Source organism: Vanellus vanellus, assembly GCF_965231255.1.
Source record: "Vanellus vanellus genome assembly, chromosome: 4".
NCBI classification, from domain to species: Eukaryota; Metazoa; Chordata; class Aves; order Charadriiformes; family Charadriidae; genus Vanellus; species Vanellus vanellus.
The window spans coordinates 54,910,676-54,926,120 of NC_138909.1; positions in this window are offsets into that span (position 1 = coordinate 54,910,676).

Below are 15,445 nucleotides of genomic sequence, written 5' to 3' on the forward strand. Positions count from 1 at the left end.
CTTTTTCTGGGGTCCCAAGGACCGCGATGGGATCCAGCCCCTCATGCAGCTGCTGCCTCCGGGGAAAGGCAGCCTCCTGTCCATCCACGTTTCCTCGACTCCTGCCTTTTCTGAGCTTTCCCTAAAACTGTTCATGAAAAAGCTTCTGTATATTGGACGCCTTAGAACGACAACTTAAAATACACCCTAAACATCATGGTATTCTCTAAATTAGGTGTCTAATCAAGCTAGTTGTCCAGGCTTGCACTATACTCGGCAAAGAGAGGTGGGAGCTTCCAGAGGGCTCTTTCAGTCATCTGAAAGGAGGTGGCTAAGGCAGTGGCTGAATTACCCTCTGGAAATACTTGTTTTAAATGGCTATCAAGAAAACTTGGACAACTCCCTTAGAATAAACGCCTATCAGTAAAAATTAAGTGAAAGGAATCCCTTTCTCAATTGATATATATAAAATACTGGGTGTTTCAGTAGTCTGGTCGCTCTGGATTGCATTCAACTTGTCTAAATTTAACCCTTCACTGTGAATACCCATTAGCGAGTTAGGCGAGACAGGCATTTCAAGGATTTTTTTTCACTTACCTTAGACAGCCATATTTAATTCCACTCAAAAGTTTCAAAAGTTAAGCCACTGCTCCCAGTACCATTTAAAAAAAATCACCTACAACTGATCCATCTGCCTTGCCTGATAAGAGATTACTCACTTAGATATTTACGTCATTGTGACTCGATGTTCTACTCTTTCAGGCATTTGTCTGGAGCATGTCTGTCAGTGGAGACGGGACATCTTCCATGTGTATGATGAGCAAATGTGAATGCTCCTCAATGCTTCTTCAGCCTGTCTGGGTCACCAGCAAGCTCCATACCTGAAGCTGTCTAGTTCTGTCGGCAAAGGACAAAGCCCAAATCTTGAAAAAAACAAGTGAGAAGCAGACTACAGTAAATGGAATCTAGTCTTTTGGCAATGTAATTAAACATCTTTGAATCAGAATGAGCTCATGGGCAACATAAACCCCTCTCTGTTTAGAGCCTAACACATAGCCATCTTTACTGCGTGGATAATGGTCTGTTACTGGGGAGTAGTAGATGAATAAGGCTTATCGTCATCCTTAATTCTGGGTAAAAACTTAGAGTGGTTGCTGGTTGCAATAACTGTGATATTTTATACAGTTGTGTGACTAATTTGACCTGAAATTGTTTTAGCTTAAGTAGTTTTGTTTTCATTGCATTATGTATTTTTTTTCTATTTAGTTGCTTAATGTAGTTAACAAAATAGATACAAATGGAAACCTTCATGGACCAGATGTTTCTTTCCTAGACTGCAAAGACCGCAGGGTACATTACAGACAACTTAATAAGGCTAATAACACAGTGGTGGTCCACAGAACCTGCCCATATTCATTCACATAAAGTCCTATTTAAAGGCCTAGCCCCATAGGCTTCAGTTGAGAGCTCGACTTGTACTTCTAGTTCATAAAATTACTAAAGTATTTTGGAACTTTTGAAGCTGGTTTGTAAACTCTTGTGAAATCAGCTGCATACAGACACTAGGATAAAGTAACTTAAAAAGTACAGCCGTATCACAACCTGTGGGCTTGTTGCAGCATCTAAAGGTCATCTTATACTTTTCTGTATAGGACCTGACACAGTATTGAAGCAGCCACACACTGCCAACTACCTTGGTAGAGCTGGCAATATAGAGCCGTGATGAGCATGGTAGCAGGAAAGAGTAGACCAGTGAAGAATGGCATGTTTCCTAACAGCTCATGTGGTGGTCACGTGGAGAACTGGAGATTCTTAGGGTCTGGGAACCATTTTGGTGTCAGGATACCTTGTAGGTCCTTGGAATGCCCACTGTCACACAACCATTATGTTATGTGGAAACATCAGCACACCCAAGGGGCAATGGACTATCCCTGCCATGGAGCTGTCTGTCCACCACCTGCCCCAGTGAGCAGCGGGAGGAGTTTGGGAGCTTGCAGGTGCTATAGCCTGGGATCAGCTGAGGTCTTGAATATGGCTTCAACTGGAAGCAATTTTGAAGAGGCCATGACAGCTTTGGGGGGAGAGACACATGAGGGTAGGACACTGGACAGAAGAAGAAGGAAAAGAAGGCAGGCAGAAGCCAGAGATATTGGCTCAGGGCTATATCAGAAAAGGACCAGTAGACAGGAATGCAACATGAAGGTGATACCTACTGTGAAATAAAAATCGAAAGGACAGAGGCAGTTAAAAATTTGGAAAGGCGGGGTAGAGAGATGCAAAAAAAATATGTGGGGAGGGACATACATGATAGAGAAGACCAAGAAAAAAAGGTCTTGTTCAAGTCAGTGCTAGCCAGAGCGAGCGAAGTCTGTGGCAATAGAGCCTTGCCCAGAATATACTGAGTAGGTTTTAAGAATAGCTATAAGTCTTCAAAGGAGAATTTGGATTCTAGCTGTCTTTGATGTCTGACTGACCATGCGCTCTCTAAGTGAGCCTCAGGAACGTGCCAGGGAGATTTTACAACCCAGGAATTGGACAACCATTCCTGCTTTTTAATGTGGTAGCAATAAACAGGTATCAAGTGTGGGAACAATTAAATAATAATAAAAAGGAGATGAAGAGAACTGTACACGCTCCCTTCTCCCATCTAAAAAAAAAATAATCTCATTGTTGGAAAATAGACTTTTTCCAGCAGACTGCAACGATATATAGGAGTGGGTGTAGTTAAAATAAAAATAGCTATAAGAATAGCAGTCCTGGTTCTTTGTAGTCCAGTTGCAAACCACTGTAGTTTGAAAACTGGACACATGACAATGGCAAAACACACTAACTTGATAACTCGCAGGCTCTACAGGTGGACCAACTATGGAGTTATGAGACCAAATAAAAATAATGGTTGGACAGATATTGAGTCCATAAAATGATGGCAGCCAGGCACACAGTATAATACGGTACAGATGTAGGTGTATCGCTCTGAACAGTTTGCACTCTGTTTCAACAATACAAACGTGTGATGTTTCCAGTACCCACCACCAGCCATATGAGAGAATAAGTTAGCCAGCTGTTTTCAATACAAAACACACCATCCTAAAATCAATTGATATTTCATACTCTTTGTATTCTTCTTTCCTGCACATGCAGGAAGTATTAATGGTGACATGATTGTATGTTACTGTAGTTTAACAAAATGATCAGGAAGACAAGCTATGTTAGCAACATTATTCAGACATTTAATAGCATTTATCCTTTTAACTTCATTATAGTGCAATGCCCCAAGGCCCAAAGAGAGTTATTTTTAACATGACTTCAGACAAAAAGGAATAACTTCTTATATGGACATGCACTGGCCTCTTCAGAGATGTATTACCAAGGCTTCAGGGTACAAAAATAAGGGGCTGCCACTTCTGTCTCCCCTCTGCCCTCACTCTTCCTTGCAACCACTCCATGTGGTCAGTACTCTCCGGTTTCTCCCTAAGGTCAGAAAATAAAGTCTCCAGCCCTGAGGCCTTCACAGCTGTTACCACTCTCCAGATGTCAGCACTCGCCTGTCCCTTGTCCCTCTTTTTTCCTCAAAAAAAACCTCCAAATCCATTTAAGCTTGTATCTTTTCCCATGTCCCCCTTCAGAACACAGTGTGAGCCACCCCGAGAAACTGATCATGTGTGCGTGCGCGCGTGTGCACGTGTGTGTGTATATATGTGTGTGCATGCATAGGTATGTGTGTGCAAGAAAAGCAACCTTTTTCCCAGTGAGTCTCCCCCCTCCCCTCCCAAAAGGAGAGGAGAGGAGATGAAGAGAAGGAAGACCTCGTCCCCTTTTGCACACAGCAGAACCATTGCATGCCATTAGATGCTGGTGATGCCATTGAGTGCCACAAGCTACAGTGCCCCATGTTACTCCACTCTTCCTCCCCAAATATCCAGCCTCACCATCACCATTCCTCACTTCAATGAGAGCAAAGCTTCCAGAGACCACTGTTACTGCTCTGGAGCAAGTCACTGATAATATCTAATCATGTTTATAGATCTGATTACATACTGCCTTGTTCTATTTTTGTTTCTCTTCCCTTTTTTAGTCATTTAAGTTGCTATTTTTTCCCCTTCTGTCCCCTCTACACTTCTTCATCACTCTTTGAGTTTTCAACTCTTTGCCCTTCAGTTCCTGTTCTCCTGGTTTCCTTCGCACAGCAACTCTGTTGCCTCAACCATATTTTTCCTTTCATCTCCCCCTTCACTTCTCATCCTTAAGTCCATCACTAATCTTTGTTTATTTATTTGGTGCTGAGGTTGGCTGATGACATTTCTGTAATCACAACCACCAGTCCCAGCAGTTACTCGTTTGCTCTTGCATCTTTTCCTACCTCTTAACTTCTTTTCCCCTTGAAAAATGAATTTCAGTACTTATATATTTACACCTTTTCACTTCTTGAATGAGATAAAGGAAATATGCTTTGCTCTCAGAAGACCCACTCTCTGTTTTCTGCTTTGTCTCTATAATGACATTCACTTTTGATGGATTCTTCTTTCATTTCAATAATGCAAAGGACGAAGAGCAAAGCCTATCACAGTATTGCCATTACTGGAAACCTTTCTTGCTTGTTCTTTCTTTCAGGGATCTACACTGGATTATCCACTGTCTGTGCAAAGAACTCAGCAGTTTTCATGGCAGTGAAACACTGTACTTGTTGCTCACAGACCTGTGTCCCTCCATTCTACTATGATTCTCCTGTATGGAGCTATTTCCCATATTATGCCTTGCTAAATCTGTAATTTATATCATTGCTCTCAAGGCATCAATATTGTTCCTGGTTTTGTCCATCATCTCACATAGTTCTTCAATGGACTTGACCTGTATCATAACCAGTGTGCCACTTAATATTTAACTGTCTTTCCCCTGACATCTAGGTTAGCATTAGGTGCAGTTGCATGGTCTTCTACAGCTGTTATCTAGCCTCATCCTTTCCTACTTCAATGTGTTCAATACACTTCAAGTAAAACAATCTTAGTGTCTATCACTTTGCTCAGGTCATCCTCATCTCCCCTCCAGCCTCTATCCTGGTAAGGTTTTCCCTCCTCTTATTAAACATAAAAGGCAGTGGATTTTGTTTTGTTTGTTTGTTTTTAGAAAAGGGATCTCATATCCTTTTAAAGCCCTATGTCAATCCCCTTCTAGAAAAAAGGAAAATACTGAATACTGTCCCTCTAATCCTGCAATACGTAGTCAATTGGCTAGTGCACCAATCAATTTATATTTTCAACATACACAGTATCACAGTATCACAGTATCACAGTATGCTAGGGATTGGAAGGGACCTCAAAAGATCATCTAGTCCAATCCCCCTGTCGGAGCAGGAACACCTAGATGAGGTTGCACAGGAAGGCGTCCAGGCGAGTTTTGAATGTCTCCAGAGAAGGAGACTCCACAACCTCCCTGGGCAGCCTGTTCCAGTGCTCTGTCACCCTCACTGAGAAGAAGTTTCTTCTCAAATTTAAGTGGAACCTCTTGTGTTCCAGCTTGAATCCATTACCCCTTGTCCTATCATTGGTTGCTAACACTTCCTTATTCTCCCATTTCTGTACAATTATTCATAATAAAAGTTACCCTTGACACTGTGAGCTACTCACCTTATACCTTCATACAAAGTTCCCATTTCAGCTATTGGGAGACATACGCATACCTGCCAGCTGATCTCCATGCAACAATATCCCAGTTTTTATTACAATAGTGCCACACTATTATTTCAGAAATCACTGTGCTGGTCTGATGAGCCAGGGAAGGAAGAAATCCCCAGAAGTTCAGGACACCGACCTCCTCCATAAACTAGGGCTGACCTTTCTCAGATTGTTCCACTGACTCCAGCACTGGCAGGGCTGCTGAGGGATGGCAGCACTTTTTCAAGCAGGCGTAACCTTCAGCCGGTTTTGTACTGTATGAGCTAGTCTGATAGAGACAAGGATATATGTATGAGGCTCTTTCGCTCTGACTCTTCTACTTGTTCCCCTTTGGCTGTTATGAGTAATGACCTCTGTCTTCTCCTCAGCTCTTGTTAAAACCTGAACACTTCACATTCTTTGACACAGTCTCCTTGGTTGGGATTCACCACACCTAATTATGGCCATGTAAAAGTATCTATTAATTATTAATAAAAATAATACATTATGTATAAAAATAGATATTACACAAGAAGAGCGAACGTTAAAAAAATGTTAAAAAATTTGAAGAGTTAATTTTGACTGTTCTGAAAACACATATATTATTCCTCCAAATTTGCCTAATACCCAATGCTCTTTCATGTTCGTATCAAGAAATCACTTAAAAAGAAAATTAGAAAGGTGTAAGAACAAAGGATTAACAGAGGATCATTCAGCTGATTTACAATAAACAACAGAGGCAACAAATATGGTGGGAATAATATGCCAAGCTGGCAGAATTTTACTGGTAAGTGTCCAAAAAGAGAAGGTGTTTTTTTTTCCCCTCTTCTTATCTTCTGTTCTAACTGGGTGGTCCTGTATCATGACCCTGACAGCCTACTCTGCTTGTTTTGGTAAGAGCATTGCAGCATATTGTCCTCGGGCTTCTGTTGCATATTTGTCCCCAGCTGAGAGAGGTTGTCATAGGAGCTCCCTGTACACCTCTGCTCTTTCCCTCCCAGCTGAATCAGAGAAGTGAATGCATCACCCATATTGAGGACAGCAGCACAACAGGCTGATGAAGGAAGCAGGAGGTGAGGAGGAGGGCTGAGGACCCTGCTGTAGAGAACCCCAAGGAAAAATGCTGCAAAGGGCATCAGAGACCACCACATCACTCTGTTGCAGACTAACATGAGAGGATGAAACGTAACTCGTGAGTGGGAAATAGCAGATGTTCTTCCTCAAGGGCATAAGCAGAACCATAATTACAGAAAGCTACGACGTCCTATCAAGCAGAAGGGCATTAGCTATGCAGCTGAGAACACCACAAATAAATTGACAAGTATTATTATTTGCCTTTGCATAAAGTAAGTAAAGAAAAACAACACAGGGACATCCCCAGACACAAAGAAATGGGCAGAAGGTAGACAGAAAGGGCTAAGAGCACAAAAGGAGAGAACATTTTCTTGACAAGGGTACAAGGCGTCCAATAGCTATTGATAAACAGCAAAATTGTACATGGTGTACTTTAGACAGAAGAAAACTTCATACACACCTCATCAGACACCAGTGAATTAGTCATAGCCTACCCAAATCACATTTTGTGTGAAAGTAATCACCAGATGACAGATGTGTCAATGCAGTCTCACTGCATTCAGTGGGAACATGGCTGTATGAAAGGCTACTTGGACGTATTTTTAAAGGATTAATCTCCAACGCTACAGTAAACTGCAGGATTAACATATTCAAGCACCTATCCCCATATCAGCTAACTAAGCAAAAACCCCTCCATGATACATTAACCTGACATGAAACTGTATAGTCTCAGTTTAATAAATCTTTGAATAACACATTTTTTTCCACTAAGAAACTATCTCAAAAGGCACTTTTCCACCAGGTTTCACCATATCTATAAACATTTGAAAGTAGTTTGTTTGATTTCCTTTTCTATCAGAGTCTCCTTTTGGCATCAAAATACTGATATGAGGCTGAAGTGGTATTCAGAGCGAAGCTGTCCTCACCTCTTCAGTCCCACTTCAGCTTTGGTATAGAAAGATCAGGGGTGGGCTCAAGACCAAGGGTGCTCGAGGTAGTCCCTGCTAGAAGCATAGGTAGGAAAATGTGCATCCACCCTATCCTACTCTAAAACTTATTCAGTAGAAGAAACTGAAATCTTTTACGACTCATCATCTACAGAACTATTTAGTAAGTTCCAACCAGTAACAATGGTGATATCCTACCAAATGCAATGAACATCTGTGCCATGGAAGGTACTATTTGAAATTAGTAGAATTACATGGCTAGAACTGTTTGGCCTGTAAAGCCCTCTTTCCTGATATTAATGTTAGAAAAAAAATGTATCTTAACATTCAGAGCTGTCTTTGTTTGGAAGATGAGCATTACATTTTACTTGCAAGCCAAGAAAATTTGATGTGGAACCATTGAAGTCAGAGCAAAAAATCATTGGAAAATCCAATTCCAGTAGGAAAACTGATGACGTTTCTACAAATGACATCAACTAACTCAGCAGATCTGCCTTCAGTGCATTTGGAGTCATATCTGCAAACTTCCACAGGAAAAACTTGTTTTGTTTGTGTTTTGTTCTTTATTCCATTGCAGGCTCAGCATAACAGTGGGAGAGGAAACTCGGCTATTTCACCCATCTTGCAAGGCATAAGTCAGGGCTGAGTGAAAAGGGCAGCCAGAAGACAAATGGGGAGAAGGACCCTGAGTCTGCCCAGCTGCTGCTGCTCCAAGAAAGCAGTGCCATCGGGGAGGGATAGGAAGTCATGATGGCTGGGGCTGGAGGATCCTGAGGACACCGAACCCATGCCAAGTCCCATGGACTGAGTACTTGTGGTAGGGATGCCATGTGCTGGGCTGTATTCTGTTCTCTGTCTCTACGTGTGGGTGTGCGCACGGGCACTACTGGCCACCCCAGCCCAATCAGGGCACTCACTGCTGGGGTGCAACGTCTCAACTGGAATGGACATCAACACATGCTTACAAAAACTTTGCAGATGTGTAAAACAGACAATGACAAAGTGGACTGACAGACCTTGTGGCGAAACCATGGACTAACCAACAGAAAACGGTACACGTGTTTCTAGGCAAACATAAAGTCTTTAAATACTGTAAATAAGTAAGCCCATTATGCTGCTTTACAGTCGCGCTTCAGAACAGACTTTTTGACCATAAGATTCGAAACCAGGTAATAACACTGAGGTCAACTGAGTTGTACAGAAGCACTGGCCAAATGTCCTTAAGAAGTGATGAAGGCTTCTGCTGTGCTCTGTTAACCTTGACGTACAAAAACATCCCCCAACAGCCCAAGGAGAAAAACAAACCTGGAGCTGTTGTTTACATTTCACTTCCCTGTCTATCCACCCTATTTTGATGTGCAATTGACAAATGCAACCCCCACCCCTCAAAAAATATCCATACAGACAAAAGAAAAATCTCTAGTTCCATAAAGTATTAAATCGGCAAAGATTATCAAAACAATATCCTAAGGGGGACAGAAATTTTCACTGGCATTCTGTCAGCTGTCAATCATATTCTTTTATTATCCTTGTCTGGCCTCTATAATTTGCCCTTTATGTGGGTTAGGAGAGAAACTTTACTCTTTTTACTTCCTTTTTGGTTGATTTGTGAAATGGAAATTTTGCCATCAGCCTCCATGTGATGATCCTTATGCACCTGAAATGTGGCAGCACATAATGCAGTAGGACAGAAAAACGAACAAAGCATCCACAAGCTAGAATGGTTCTCAGATACAAACACACTCAAAGGGTTCAAAAACGTCCTGTACCCTGCAGTTGTTCATTGTTCTTCTTCGGAAATCTCTGTCCACCGATTTCTAAACTCACTTTCAAAATCCTTATTTCTCACTTCCCAGATCAAATATTAAGACAAATGGAGCAGTCTTACTTGCAAACTGGCTTTATACAGTTTAAAGAAAGGAAAGGGCTTAAGAAGCACCCACCTTTGCTTGAAGAGATTTGCTTTTGAGATGTTAAAATGGTCTTTGGAAACAAAGTAATCAGAAAATATGTTAGAATTATGAAGGAGTAAGTGAATGATTCAATTTGTTAAGCTTGTTTTTTGTGTGAATGGCAGTCTTGGGCAACGCCACCTTCACAGTATCAAGACACAAAGGGTTGGAACTATTATACTGAACTATATTGGAAATTTATTTCTTCTCTGGCTTTAATGAAACCCTAAAGTTGCTGACTATTTTCCATTCATAAAGGGAATATATATAGTAAAGTTTTTGCATAGGTCTAGAGTGTATAGCAAAAATAACGTGGAAACATACTATAAAAATCTGTTCATAATATATTTGCCACATTTTAGCCAAAAGTCTCTGCCAAGATTTAATACTTCTTTGTTTTTAAAAAGTATTTTAAAAGAAAATAGATATGTAAATTGTGGATTGCTTCTTGGCAAACGATATTTTTAAAAGCAGCACTGGCAAGTTAGATTGCCTCTAGAGACTTTGCATCCTATGTTTTGTTGTTATTAAAAAGAATTTAGTAGTTTAATCCTGGTCTCCGGTTGTCAACATCACAAAGTCATCACACAGTCCCAAACTACTGCAGTCTGTGGTTAAAAGGATCACAGAAGTGAAAGTTCAGAGGTGGTATTATTATAGGTCACAACTGACATGGCAGGTACTGGAGCAGAATTACACACACGAGAGATTGCATAACATCTGCTCACATTTTGTGTTCCTCGAGTCCATGTTACTGGTTTTGCTCTTTAATGAGCCCTGAAGTCACCCATTGAAAGGGCAAAACGTAGCTTAGGGAAACTAAAAGCAAGACAGCTTTTCCTTGATTCTGCTATGAACAGAAGTGTCCCGATTTCCTACTTTATGATGACTCACCACAAGTTCTTCTTCTGATGACCATCTCAATGCTTCTGAGGTCTCCAGGCTGTCAGTTTCCATAATTCTTCTGCTGCTCTTAGTCCTTCCCACGCTCAACTTTTCTGCTGTGCTGGCAGCGGAAGGGCTCTTCCTTCCCTTCCCCCCTCAGTCTTCTTTTCCTGTCCTTCTGCAAATTCCTTCTGCAAATTCCACCGCATTAACCTGCTTCATCTGGATATTTCAGTGTCTGCTATCCTGCAGTGCCTATGGAGAACACAGCTTTATTCCACTTCACATATGCATCTGCCTAATCCTGTGCATCCATATTCCCTACAAACGCAAGTACTAATTCTTCTCCTTGTTTTCTGTGCATGTCTGTTGAGCAGCCCTGATTAGCAGACCTGCTTGGAACCACTCATACCTCTGAGAGCAAAGGTGATTAACAGGTTAGATTGGACAACTCATATAAATTCCATTGGAACAGTATTTGAAAGCTTTTATTATGGTATATCTAAAAAATCAAGACTGTGTGATGCAGTCATGCCTCTTTGGCAATTAACACTTTGTAGCGGTTATTTATCATCATACATAATTTCATTCAGGAGTCAGTAGCTTTCTGTAAAATATAGTTGTCAACTGCATATTAATGTGAGCTATATGTTCCAGAGAACAGAGAGTTTGTCTGATATTTGCAAATTGCTTTATCAGGCACAAAGAAGTATACCATTTTTCTATGGGTAAGGATTTGCCAGAATAATTGTCAAACATCTGGTTTGCCAAAGACATAGTGGTTATTTCCAAAACATTGAGGAAAGTTATCCGCCTAGAAGTTCAGAACCATCTTCCAAGATGAGGTCCAATAATCTGAGGAAGAAGAACTGAGAAGGGGGAAAATACAATCATGCACGAACCCTCTGACAAATCTCGGGTAAAGAGGAGCAGAAGTTTGAACACTTCCCAAACTGAAGAGTCTTTCCTGTAAATACCATCTGAAGTGTGCACAACCAAAATTCCCAGTGCTATGGGTTTCCATACACCTATGCAGCTAGGTATGGAGAGGGAGATACGTCTCCTGGATTTGATCTTGTAGTAAAGATGATTTTACTTTCTGTCACCAGCATCCCTGTAAAAGTTTGTAACACTGTTTTGGATTTCATAAATAAATACTCTTAACTAGGCTCAAGCTAACTACAGTAAGTTAACATTAGGGCATCCTAACGTGGTGTCCCAAAATATTTTTCCAAGGTGCCCAAAGGGTAGGAAAGGTCATCTCCACAAAAGTGTGGAGCTAACTTAGAAGTTAATAGTACTGAGATCAGTATGGAATAAATGTCTTCTAGTCACCAAAGCCAGTGAGAAAAGCTTTGATATACAGCAGGAGATCCCAAAAGCCTGAAGGGAATTCATAACAGTCTCATACTCCTTTCTTATTTTTAAAATTTTAAATAAAAATCAGTTCTGGGCAAGAATGAACACAGCCTCACTGCATCTTTTCATAAGCACAGGATGCTGAGAAGTGCTTATTAAAGCTGCAAGTGCTTGAAGCATGCTGGGATATCCTCTGCCAGATGTATGTGTCCCTTACCTCATCTAGCCTTCTGTAGGATTTTTTTTTTGTTTACAAGCCATCCATATGGCAGCATCATTAAACATGTCATAAAAAGACTACTCAAGTGGTTGTCTTGTTACTCTAATGAAATTACATGTTTTTTAAAACCTTGCCATTCCAACTGCCATATGTTATGAAAACTCAAGCCTACTGGGATGCCATTTCATGTAAAGTTTAAGTGCCTCGCCGGTGAACATAATTAACCATAATAGCATTTTATTAGCTTTAGTTATGACTGCAACTAAAATAACACTTTGCAAGTCATGCCAGCACACATAAAAGAGAAAGCCAGTACAATGCATCGGCTAGGAAGGAGACAGCTACTCCTAGCAATTGCCCTCCTGTCTGGCCTAGCCAGCAGGGGTAGAGGATAATCCTTAAAAATCGCTGCTATAGGGCATAACCGTTGCCATCAGGAGGAGAGCGAGGCGGGGGGTGACTGTTGAGGAGTGCTGAGGGAAGCCAAAAGCCGGACTGAGCCACAGGAGGAACGTGCTGGAGAACGTGCAGAGAAAGCTATGGCTGCTGTATGCTAAAAAAAGGGTTTCTTGGTCAGTTTTGCAGACTTGGCTTCTTATCGCTGAAAGAAGATGCAATGCTAACACTAGGTGCTTAGCTGGCACTGGGAGGGTGGTGATATCTAGAAGGATGGCCATGACGGGCAGCTGCAGGCGGTAGTGTCTCCAAATGGCAGATCTGGAGCAACCACTGCTATTAAAACTCCACAAGGTTACATTTTCCACTACGCAACTTTAGTTTTGCCTCTCCAAAGTAATCTGAGCACCCTGATACATCTGATCCCCCGTGTCCAACCCAGATCACAGCTGGGAGGAGACACGAAACAGAAATGGGGGATGATAATACTCATGGAGGGGAAGAGGGCAGGAAAAAACAAGCAAGGAAAAAACAAACAAATAGAGGAAAAGTGAAATGCTTGCACAGGCATAAGCAGCTACATCAGAGGAGAGCAAATCTTCAGATAAAAAGAAAAAAGCTCTTAAACCCTGTGTGCTACTGCTGACGTCCACAGACCCTTGCTGAGGCTGCTGAAGCTCGTTACATCTTTCATGCATGTAGGAAACGCAAGACTATATATGAACAGTTGCTCCCTGCCTAGGAAAGAGCTAAAATGTCCTGGGATGGTTCACATGACGCTGTTCTGGACCTGGGCATACTCCAGAAAAGAGCACTTTGGCTGTATCTGCCCACTTCCCCCTTCCCTTCCTTGTGACTCTCTCCCACCTTCTGTAGCACCCGCTGTAACATATCACTGTCATCTCAGGTCTGTTTCTGCTTAGCTACTTACTACCGGTGAAACACAACAAAAATGACAGCAAAACTTTCTTGAAACAGTGGAGATAGACTGCACATGGCAAAAGGAAACAAGATTTTGGCTGAAATCACCCCCACCTCCTTCAAAACGCTCTTTTAACAAAATACATTTGCTAGTGAATAATATGATGAAATATAAAGCTAGTCAAGGAAAAAAAAATTACTTCTATAACTGCTTTAAATAGGCAAGTTTAGATTTTTCATCATGAGGAGGGGTGCCATTCACTTGAATGAGTCTTAACCTTTCTTGAGGGTGGTGAAGCATGTAGTGGAATAACTTGGGGTTACCTTTGATCACGTTAATTATCAGGGTAGGGTTCTATCTTTACACATGTTCAAAACACAGAAAAAGAAAATAAAGAAAGATATTGATCTATTAAAACTTATTTTATGTATTATAGCATTGCAATTAGATAGAAACCTGCTGTTAAAGACCTGACGGTTGACAGAAATATTTTAGTTCAAAGGCAATTGACAGAAAAGGCAGCAGGTGAGGGACCACTAACCACTTGGATGGATGAGTATCTGAGGCATTTACTTTGTTGTAATTACAGTATTACAGCAGACTTGGGAACTGAACCCAGATGTCTTGATTTCCAATCTCATAGTGGAAAAGTTGCCTTTTTTTTTTGCATCTGTTTATCCACTTTAATAAGTTTTCCTGTCATCATAAAGTACTTGGGGAATAACAGAAATCAGATCTGTGATGTTGTCCGAGAACTGCAAGTTTCTATGAAATCGTTGGTGCATTGGCCTTCCGAATAGAAGAGAATATTACTGTCTGTCGTGTTTTCTGTGCACCAGTGTGACTGAAAAGCCCAGTGTGTGCATGGCACCATTTCTCACCACGTCTACATCCCTGCATAAAGGGACATCAGAAGTTCAGTCTGCTCAACCTTTCTTCGTTTTTCCTGCTACCTCTTTTCCTGTGGCTCCCTGTTTTAAAATGAGCCAGTCTGTACTGAAATGCAATCTTACATGGCCGGGCTGCTATCATTACATCCCAGTGATGTGCAACAAAGTCGGTAGAGCTATCATTTCAAAGACCTCATTTGATCTGAGGCCTTATGCCATCCAACTTCCTCACTCTGATAAATCAGCAAAAAGCTTCCTTGGCTCTCCTGACACCATTCGCCAGCTACTCATCCAAGACAGGCCATCATTCAGGAGTCTGTCTCTACAGTAACAGCCTTTGACCTTTTTGACTGTGCTTTGCCTGCTGTGATTATTTGTTCTTTGTATTAGTTTAACCATGATGAGCTGACATGGTGGTGATGTTGATTTCATCTTCAAAGTCTAGGGACATTTCTTCAGTTTTGAATGATTAGGGGGTAAAAAACCCTGCCCTGTAAACTCTGTACCTTCTCATCATGTTTTCAAAATTCCTCTGCAAATTATCATGGAGAGAAGACTAATAAATTTTAGAGGAGAACGCGACAAAGCAATGCGTTGAGATTCTTAGGAACAATTAATTCCACTTGAGAGGCAAAAAGACAAAGGCTTTTCAGTATTGCTTTGAAGTAGCACCATGCTTTTTAAATCCATAATCTGGGGGATTTAAAGTTCTATGCACCCCAAATTCACTGCTTGCATCCCTTTGAAGCACACAGCAACAAGACCTTTAAAATATCAGAAAGCCTTTCCCAAGAATTGGAGGACATCAGACTTGAGTTCTACTCCCATTCCTCTCCTCAATCTCTTACCTAGCTTTTGCCATCTCAAACGTCTGTTTTTATTCCTCATTTTCTCTCCTGTCCTGTGACAAGGTCTGACTGACATATCCTAGGCACTGGTCTCATCTGGACTGCAGACTGACATCAGGACAGATCAAAGCAGACCATTGACTCATTGGTCATAGACCTGTCACAAGTCGAGCCCTTCATTTCTGTTGATGGGCTTATTCTTCAGAAGCGGTCACTAACCAAACTGGGGAACATGTTTCACCAAGAGGTTTCAACAGACAAGCTTCTTCAACTATTTGCTATCTTTTATTCCAATGTTTATTATTTATAGCATGTGACTGGT